This window comes from Lampetra fluviatilis, chromosome 45, assembly GCF_964198595.1.
Source record: "Lampetra fluviatilis chromosome 45, kcLamFluv1.1, whole genome shotgun sequence".
In the NCBI taxonomy this organism is placed as follows: Eukaryota; Metazoa; Chordata; class Hyperoartia; order Petromyzontiformes; family Petromyzontidae; genus Lampetra; species Lampetra fluviatilis.
The window spans coordinates 6786660-6796167 of record NC_136319.1 but is presented as its reverse complement, the minus strand read 5'-3'; positions in this window follow the sequence as shown (position 1 = coordinate 6796167).

Genomic DNA, 9508 nt, shown 5'->3' with positions numbered 1-9508 from the left:
CAAAACGCGTGATGTGGATTCTAAATGTCGAGGGGAAAGCAGAGGGAGCAGAGAAAAATCCACAGGACCACGGCGAGAGAGACATGCAAACTCCAAATATACAGCAGCAGGCATCAGGGTCGGGATCAAACCCACGACCTCTTGTGTACCAGGCGAGGTAGTTAACATCTCCTAGCCACCGTGATGATGAGAGAGAGACATGCAGACTCCAAATATACAGCAGGCATCAGGGTCGGGATCGAACCCACGACCTCTTGTGTACCAGGCGAGGTAGTTAACATCTCCGAGACACCGGGATGATGATGAGAGAGAGAGACACGCAGACTACAAATATACAGTAGGCATCAGCGTCGGGATCGAACCCGCGACCTGCTGTATACCGGGCGAGGTAGTTAACATCTCAGATCCACTGCAGCTAGATGTAAAAAAAATCACAGAGCAGCCACGATGAACAAGCAAACGACTTGACTTTACCTGCAGTTAAATTATAAACACCACGAGACGCGCCCTGGAATGTTCCCTGCGGCAGCCCTGCTCACCTGTGTAGACGTGGCGTTACATTCACACACGATGTGTCAGGGAGTAAGAGTCGCAATTGATATATTCATACAAAAACCCCACGGTAACCATGAACACGGTGATGGTTTGTCCCACAGACAGGTTACACCAGATAGGGTGAGGCTGGGTTTTTTAGCGTAAACTACACGTTGTAAATTCTTATGAAATTTTTAAAGTTATACGTAGGCTTTCGCGAGCCATATTATCCTTAATATTTATTTTCATTTTGGGTTAGATCGCGTAAATATAAAAGTGTTGTTTAACCCGCCTCTACCTGACACAGCCAATGAATTACGGTTTGTCACTTAAACAGAACATTCAGATTAGTTACTATAGCACGCCGGTTGTGTGTTGGAGAGTAAACCCACAGCATTTACCTTTTGACAATTCTGGCTATTGCCTGATGAAGCTGGTTGTAATCACCAGCAATACGTCATACTCGAATTGTCATCGTTGTGGATTTACTCTCCAATACACCACCGGTGTGCTGAAGTCGTAACTAATTGGCACTTTTTATTTAAGTGACAAACCTTACTGATTGGCTGTGTCAGGTGGTGGCGGCTTTAACGACACATTTATATTCACGTAGTCTAACCCTAAAAATTATACTCGTCGCAGTCATTAACATTTGTTTGTTCAGCATCTGTGTCTGTGAATTCTAAATTTGGAATTGTTTCAAATCTACATCAACTTAATGTGTTCGATCTGTGCCTCGTGATCTCTGATGGTCATTTGTAAAATCATTTTTTTCTTGGGATGCGGTTTTAGTCCTGGTGGTTGGCGATCGGCAGGATGGGTGAGTCGGTGGGCAGGTGAATAGGTTGTCAGGTTGGGCAGGTGGGCGGGTGAGCAGATGGGCAGGTTGGAGGGGGGGCCAGGTTATTTGGTGGGTGAGTGATCAGTTGGGTTGGTGTGTGAATGGATGGGCAGGTGATTGGATGGGCACCTATGCAGGTATGAGATGAGTGTGGGTTGGCGGGGAGATGTGAGGGGGGGGGAGGTCTCTGTAGATGGCTGGGTGGGTCGTGGGTTAGGGAGTGGCAGATGACCGGGTGGGAGGGTGTTGGGTGCAAATGAGTGGGTGTTGGTTGTAACTTTTTCATCATGCTCTTAGGTTTTTTTCGGTAAAGTCACGTAGGTAAAAATAAATAATAAAAATAAAATAAATAATAGAAATAAAATAAAAAATCACGACGTTTCGGAGGCAACACAAGTCTCCGTCATCAGGTGGGACCGTCACAGCTAGATTTACTGTATCAAGTGAGGAATTTTGCCTCGTCGTGATTTATAATTTTATTGCTATTATTATTTCTATAATTTTATTATTTATTTTTACCTACGTGACTTTACCGAAAAAAAACCTAAGAGTATGAATCCTTGTAGTCACGAAAGCTTAAAATCTAGAATTTTTCATCATGGTTATTATTATTATTATTATTTTCATCCACTTCATCATCATCCATCTACCTACTCACATGAATGGCTGCTTAGCCCTCCGCCCCACTGCTTCAGCAAAATATGGGTGTGTTTGTGATTTTTATGTGGTTATGTGTGCGTGTGATTATGTTTTTGTGATTATGTGTGTGATTATTGCGTATGTAATTGTATGTGTTTGATTATTATGTATATGTGTTTGATTATTATGTATGTAATTATGTGTGTGTGATTATTAAAAAGTATGTGATTATGTGTGTGTGTGTGATCACGTTGTTGGCTCTCGTTGTCTCGGGGTATGTTTCACCAATCGTGATAATTTCAATAATTCTCCCTTTAACAATTATGATTCTCGCTCTGTTTTTATGATTCTCGCTTTAACAATTATGTTGTGTAATTATGACAGGTATCAGGATTCAGATCTCACTGCAGGACACAGTTCGTCATTACGACGATGGTGCACGAATTTAGGAAAGAAGCACTCGGAACCTGTTTTAATCTAAGCAAATTTAATATCAACTTACTCTAACATCAAACTCTTATCAAAAGGGATTAATAGCAACGACAGTACCCATGCAAATATACGTACTCATCAATCCGTATGAAATGACAAAAACAAGTATTGCCTAATCTTCACGATCACGTGATGAAAAAAAACAATAGGCAGATCCTAAAATATATCAATATTCGTACGGAATGCGTGTCCAAAACAAATTATAGATATCAAATATGTCAGAAGCATCAACGATCGGATTTCATGATCACGTGATCAAAGAATACTTAAGGCGAACCCACACCAACAGTATCAATGTTAGCATACGTGTTAGCAAATGTATCCTTAGCAAATGTTTAGAAAGCATCAAAAGTCAGATTTGCAAGATTATGTGATTAACAGACAAACACACAGCTAATATCAAAATTACCATATTCATGCAGGCATATGGGTTCATACAATACATTCCTATTAAATGGTTAGAAGAACATCAACGATCGAATCTCACAATCACGTGGTTAAACCAAGCCAATAGGCAACACCTCGAAATGGCAATATTCGCACAGAATTCATACTCTTAGTTTTTTCGGTAAAGTCACGTAGGTAAAAAATGAAATTAAAATTAATAAAAATAAAATAATAAAAATCACGACGTTTCGGAGGCAACACAAGTCTCCGTCATCAGGTGGGACCGTCACAGCCAGATTTGCTGTATCACTTGATACATTTGATACAGCACCTGATGACGGAGACTTGTATTGCCTCCGAAACGTCGTGATTTTTATTATTTTATTTTTATTAATTTTTATTTCATTTTTTACCTACGTGACTTTACCGAAAAAACTAAGAGTATGAATCCTTGCAGTCACGAAAGCTTCAAATCTAGAATTCGCACAGAATGCGTTCTCATCAAACGCGTGTCAATGAGTTCGAAAACGTCAACGATCTGATCTCCCAATCACGTGATTAAAATAAGACAATAGTCTATCTCATGGTAAGGCGACCATACACAATGCCCTTGTTATGGTGTGTGAGGCATGCAAGCCGAGATTCTTCTTGGCCCACAACCGATACAAGGTACAGTTAAAAATAGTGAGTGAGTGTAAAGTTAATACTCTTTGGTTCTTTATGTATGGATTCCTGCAGTCACGAAAGCTTCAAATCAAGATTGTCAAGTAAATGTTTCTCCTTTCTTCTTCTTTCTGGACAAGTCCCACAATGATGTTTAGAACGGCAGGCTTCGTCCACAGTTGTAATGCGCTCGCGGCCCTGCTGCTCGCTGTTGCGCCTTCTTTCTGTGGTCTGTGCATCGTGCTCGGTCCACGCTGGAGGGTGCTCAGGGCTCCCGAGTCAGCAGCTTCATGGTCAATTTAACACGTTTAAGGCTTTCGCGACCAATATTATTCATAATATAGGTTTTTGGGTCAGATCGCGTTATTCATAAATGTGTCAGCTACAGACTTAGTGCAGCCTGGAAGCGTATTATCAAATAAATACAATTACAATTTTTTATAAGGGAAACAAATACCAATGAATAACAATTGAATGATTACCAATCTATATAATTACAATACCCTCCCCCTCCTTGCCTCGAATCACTGCACCAGATTGAATTGAATTAAATGATGACGTCACCCTGATGCTGCTCTATTTAAGACCGGAAGCAACAGGAGAGCTTCACCATTCTTGCCCGATGTAGCTGATTGTAATTATCAGCGAAACGTCGTACTCAAATTTTAAAATGCTGTTGATTCTCTCTTCAGCACACCGGTGGGCTAAAGAAGTGAATTATTTTGTCCTTTGAAAACGTGACACATTTTTTACTGTTTGGCTCTGTCGGGTGGTGGAGGGTTACGACATATTTATAAATAACGCGATCTGACCCAAAAACCTATATTATGAGCTTCATGGTCAGCCATTACCTGCTGCGCTGCACCTTTGTAGGTTATCAGCACACCAGGTTCGATCAGCAGTCAGAATCCTCTGTGGCTAAGTTGCTCATCATTCCTTGTCAGCAGCTGCAATGCTTCGCGTGAGCACCCTTGGTGTCCCCCACTTCCCTCGGTAGGTCTCCTGTTGTGCCCTGCTGTCTCACTGCGCTTAGCGCTCTCCAGAACTCATCAAGACTCTTATCATGAGAGTATCAGTCACTTGGTCAACTGAACTTTTACATATTCTTTGGTTCTTTCGGTAAAGTCACGTCGGTGAAAAAATAAAAATAAATTAAAGTAAGTGATTTAATTTACTTTTTTTTTCACCTACGTGACTTTACCGAAAGAACCAAAGAGTATGGATCCTTGCAGTCACGAAAACTTCAAATCAAGAATGAACTTTTCCAGCCGACAGCTTGGACAACATTTCATGCATTCTCGATATTAGTGTATATACAAAATCTCTACTTGACATCTCAAACGTCTTAGCTGATCACAATATTATATGAAAATACATTCGCACACCTCTTAGCTTCTCACAATTCTTAGCTTAGTAAAGTACTATTGAAGTCCTTTACTCTGCACGTGACTCAAAACATAAGGAAAAACGGAGAATTAAACCATCAGCGAGTAATTCCTGCAGTCACGAAAGCGCCAAATCAAGTTTGAACCACCTCTACGGGGAAGTTTTAAGTTTGTTTTCTCTCTCTCTGTGTGTGTCTCTGTGCTGTCTCTCTCTGCCCGTGTGTCTGTCTTTGTGTCTCCGTGTCTGTGTCTTGTCTCTCTCTCAAATTTCACACTTAAATTCTAATTTAACAATCCTTGGAAGAACGTAATCAACCAGGCCATGCGTTAATTGTGTGTTTACCGAATTTGTGTTGCATTGCATTACATTTCCAAATTTTACTAAGTTTGTTTGATTTAGTGTGGTTTCTCTCTCTCTCTCTGTCTCCCCTCGTTGTGTTGCTTTGTTTCCTGCTGTTGCGTCTGGTCTCTCATGGACATGCTAATTTCTCTACCCCCCCTCTCTCTCTCTGTCCCCCTCTCTCTCTATTTAATGCCTCGACACAGAGGCGTTGTTTCTCTGTGTGTCTCTGTGTCATCTCTCTCTGCTTATGTGTATGTCTATGTGTCTCCGGTTCTGTGTTTTATCTCTTAAATTTAGCAATCTTTGGAATAACGTAGTCAACCAGGTAGGGTGTTGACTGTTATATTAACCGACTATCTGTGTTGTATTGCATTATATTTCTTAGTTTACTAGGTTTGTTTTCTCTTTCATTTGTACCTGATGATGATTGATTGTGTTGCAATCGAAACATCGTATGCTATTATTATATTTATTCTTTTATCTTTCTATGACTTTACCGAAAGAACCAAAGAGTAATTCCTGCAGTAACGAAAGCGCCAAATCAAGATGGGATTAAATCACGGATTCTGTGTACTGTATTGAAACGAACCTGGATCTTGTGTTTGACGAGCGTTTTGAACTCTCTAAATTAAAAAACAGAGATGACATTGTCATCCTCTCAGCCGACAAAGGCAATGCCACTGTCATCATGGATACAACAATTTACAACAACAAAATTCAGGACCTTCTTAATAATGGCAGCTATACCAAAATCAACAGAGATCCCACCAACTGCTTAGCTACTAAAACCAACAATATCATCACTAAATCGACTTCTCTAATCGATCAAACGAAGCAGAGCTCCCTAAAACCTTCGGCTGCTAGACCACCCAGATTGTGTGGCCTTCCAAAAATCCACAAAGTAGGTACCCCGCTCCGTCCTATTGTCTCCACGATTAACTCACCCACCTACAAACTGGCCCGATTTCTGACTGAGACTCTGCTTCCTTTCACTGGCAAGTCCACCTCAGCTGTACTTAACTCAGCTCACTTGGTTTCTCTAATCAAGGACATCTCACTCTCTCCGGATGATTTGCTTGTCAGTTTCGATGTAGTCTCTCTTTTCACCAATGTACCTGTACTTGACACCATTGCAATCATTGAAGACTTGGTCCAACAAGGACTGAATCCAGATGTACCAACTTTGGGAAGGCACGGTCTTACCAACAAATACTTCACCTGGAATGGTACATTCTACAGGCAAAATGAGGGTACCCCAATAGGTTCTCCCTTATCGCCAGTGGTAGCGAATGTTTTCATGTAAAAATTTGAGACAGATGCCATCCAGACATCCACCCTACGTCCTTCTTTGTGGAAGAGATACGTAGATGACACGTTTGTCATCTGGCCACATGGCCTGCCAGCACTGAACCAATTTCTCAACCACATCAAAACCATCACTTTACCATACATAGCAGGGGTTACCAAAAAGATTTCCAAAGTCTTAAACAAACACAAGATCCAGGTTCGTTTATTTACAGTACACAAATTCCGTGATTGAATCCCATCTGTAAAATATGTGATTCCTGACATGCAATACCCTATTGTCTACAAACTGAGTTGTGGTTGCGGCAGCAGTTACATTGGGGAAACGAAACGACATGTCTCGGACCACGTCCGTGAACACAAGGCAGATCTGAAACACGGTAGGACAAATACCTCTGCCATTGCCGATCATTGTTTTAACGCTGTGGGCTCACACAACAGAGGTAATCTGCAAACCTACCGGCTCCCTTCAGATTTGTGCATGAAGCCATCCAGATATATAAACACAGACACAACTTCAACCGAGAGGATGGGTAGAAACTGAGCAATCATTGGAAGGACGTTATTAACCAGGTAAAATCTTAACTGACAGTGATGTTTCCATCCAACCTGCCTATGTCAGCTGTTATTTCGACTCTCTGTGTCTCTCTATGCCTCTCTCTTAAATATCTTATGCTCACATGTCCGTTGCATTGCACTCTCATGCCTTTGGATTGCACTCTCATGCTCACATGTCTTTTGGATTACACTCTCATATCCAAAGGCCCTTCGGATTACACCCGTTGGGTTGTACTCCCTCGTCGAGGAAGCTGCTCTTCTTATCCTTCTTTCTACAGTAACATGCTAATCTCTCACATTAACAAAGCCACTTCTGTGCCCTCTAATTTCTCACATTAACATCCTGCTAATCTCTCACATTAACAAAGCCACTTCTCTCCCCTATAATTTCTCACATTAACATCATGCTAATCTCTCACATTAACATCATGCTAATTTCTCACATTAACATCATGCTAATCTCTCACATTAACATAGCCACTTCCGTTTCCTCGTCGAGGAGGCCGCTTTTCTTCTTTTCTACAGTTACATGCTAATTTCTCACATTAACATCACTAGCCCCGGCCACTTCTTCACAACCCTTGGGTTACACCCATTTCAAACCTTTTAAAACAGTCTCCCTCAGCTGCAGACCATGCTTTCCCACCTGATGACGGATGCTTGTGTTGCGCCTGAAACGTCGGGATTTATTTTATTTTCTACCTACGTGACTTTATCGAAAGAACCAAAGAGAATGGATTCCTGCAGTCACGATAGCTTCAAATCAAGATTGTTATTAAGTTATTAATAGATAAAAATGTAAAAAGAAAATCGCTAAATCATTTTTTATTATCAATTTCCACTTTAATTCTAATTATCAAATAATTACAATTTAGTAATTATAATTTAACAATTATAATTATTACATTATAATAACTAAATTATTATTACTTGACGCTCACGCCAATTTGTTCGGGGCACGGGGTCGGCAACCTGCGGCTCCGTAGCGGCGTGCGGCTCTTTGAGGGACCGCTGCTTCGTGAGACGTTTTTATTTATCAAGGACCACCACCACCACTGGTCTCTCGTACTCACACCACGTTGCATTGCGGCTCTTGAAATAATTATTTGGTTGTTTTCTATTTTACTTACCGAAATGTAAAAAATAAGAAAAAATGTCTCTCCTTGTTTTGGTTGGCGACCCCCCTAGTTTAGGGGAATCGTTTTTTTTTATAAACCTTGAATACGAACTGACAGCTGTGTGGTTTGCTGGGCAAAACGCACAGCCTCACCCTAGCGGGAATGTTTTTTTGTTTAGGTGACAAACCTTACTCATTGGTTGTGTTGGGTGGTGGCGAGTTTTACGACACTTTTATATTAAAGCGATCTAACCCAAAAACACGTTTTATGGATAATATTGGTCACGATAGCCTATTTATTATTTTAAATCTTTAATAAGAATTTACACGGTGAGGTTTATAGTGGAAAACACAGCCTCGCCCAAGCGGGTGTAACCAGTCTATAGGACAAACCATCACCGTTTTCATGGTTACCGTGGGGTTTTTGTAAAAATATATAAATTGCGACTCTTTAACCTTGACACTGTGTGTGTGAATGTGACGCCACGTCTGCACAGGTGAGTACGGGCTGCCGCGTGCAACATTCCAGGGCGCGTCTCGTGGTGTTTATAATTTAGCTGCAGGGGAAGTCAGCTCGTTTCCTTGTTCGTTGTCGCTGCTCTGATTTTTTTACATCTCGCTGCGGTGGCTGGAAGATGTTAACTAACTCACCCGGTATACAAGAGGTCGTGGGGTCGATCCCAACCACGATGTTTGTACGTGTACTTGGAGTTTGCTTGTCTCTCTCCCCGTGGTCGCGTGCAATTTTCTCCGGATCCTCCGATTATTCCCTTCACACTTAGAAAAGTGCGTTTAGAGCGTTTGGCTGCTAGAAATGTCCACGCAATAAGCCACGTCGTTGAGCTATCAATTGTGGCCAGGTCGCTTCTGAAAAGAGCTATAAACCTCAGTGGGCCTTACCTGGTAAAATAGAATTAAATATTTTTTATAGAATGGGCCAAACTCAGCGAGTCCAGGATGTAAAATATTCACATTAACAATAGTGGACGAATATATATTGATTTAAAACCTCGATTTTTTTACGCATAATAGGAAAATGTACAGTGAAAGTCATACAGTTAATAAGCTTAAATGTTTGTTGAGCCAGGGGCTGTTCGCTGTGGTCATTCGTGAGGCCACCCACCCAGTGACCCAACCACTCAACTGCACGCCCTCCCAGCCACCCTTCCTCCCTCCCTCACCGCCTGCTCGCCCACCCTTCACGCCATCCTCCTGCCCATCTGTCTCCCCTCTCACCAAATACC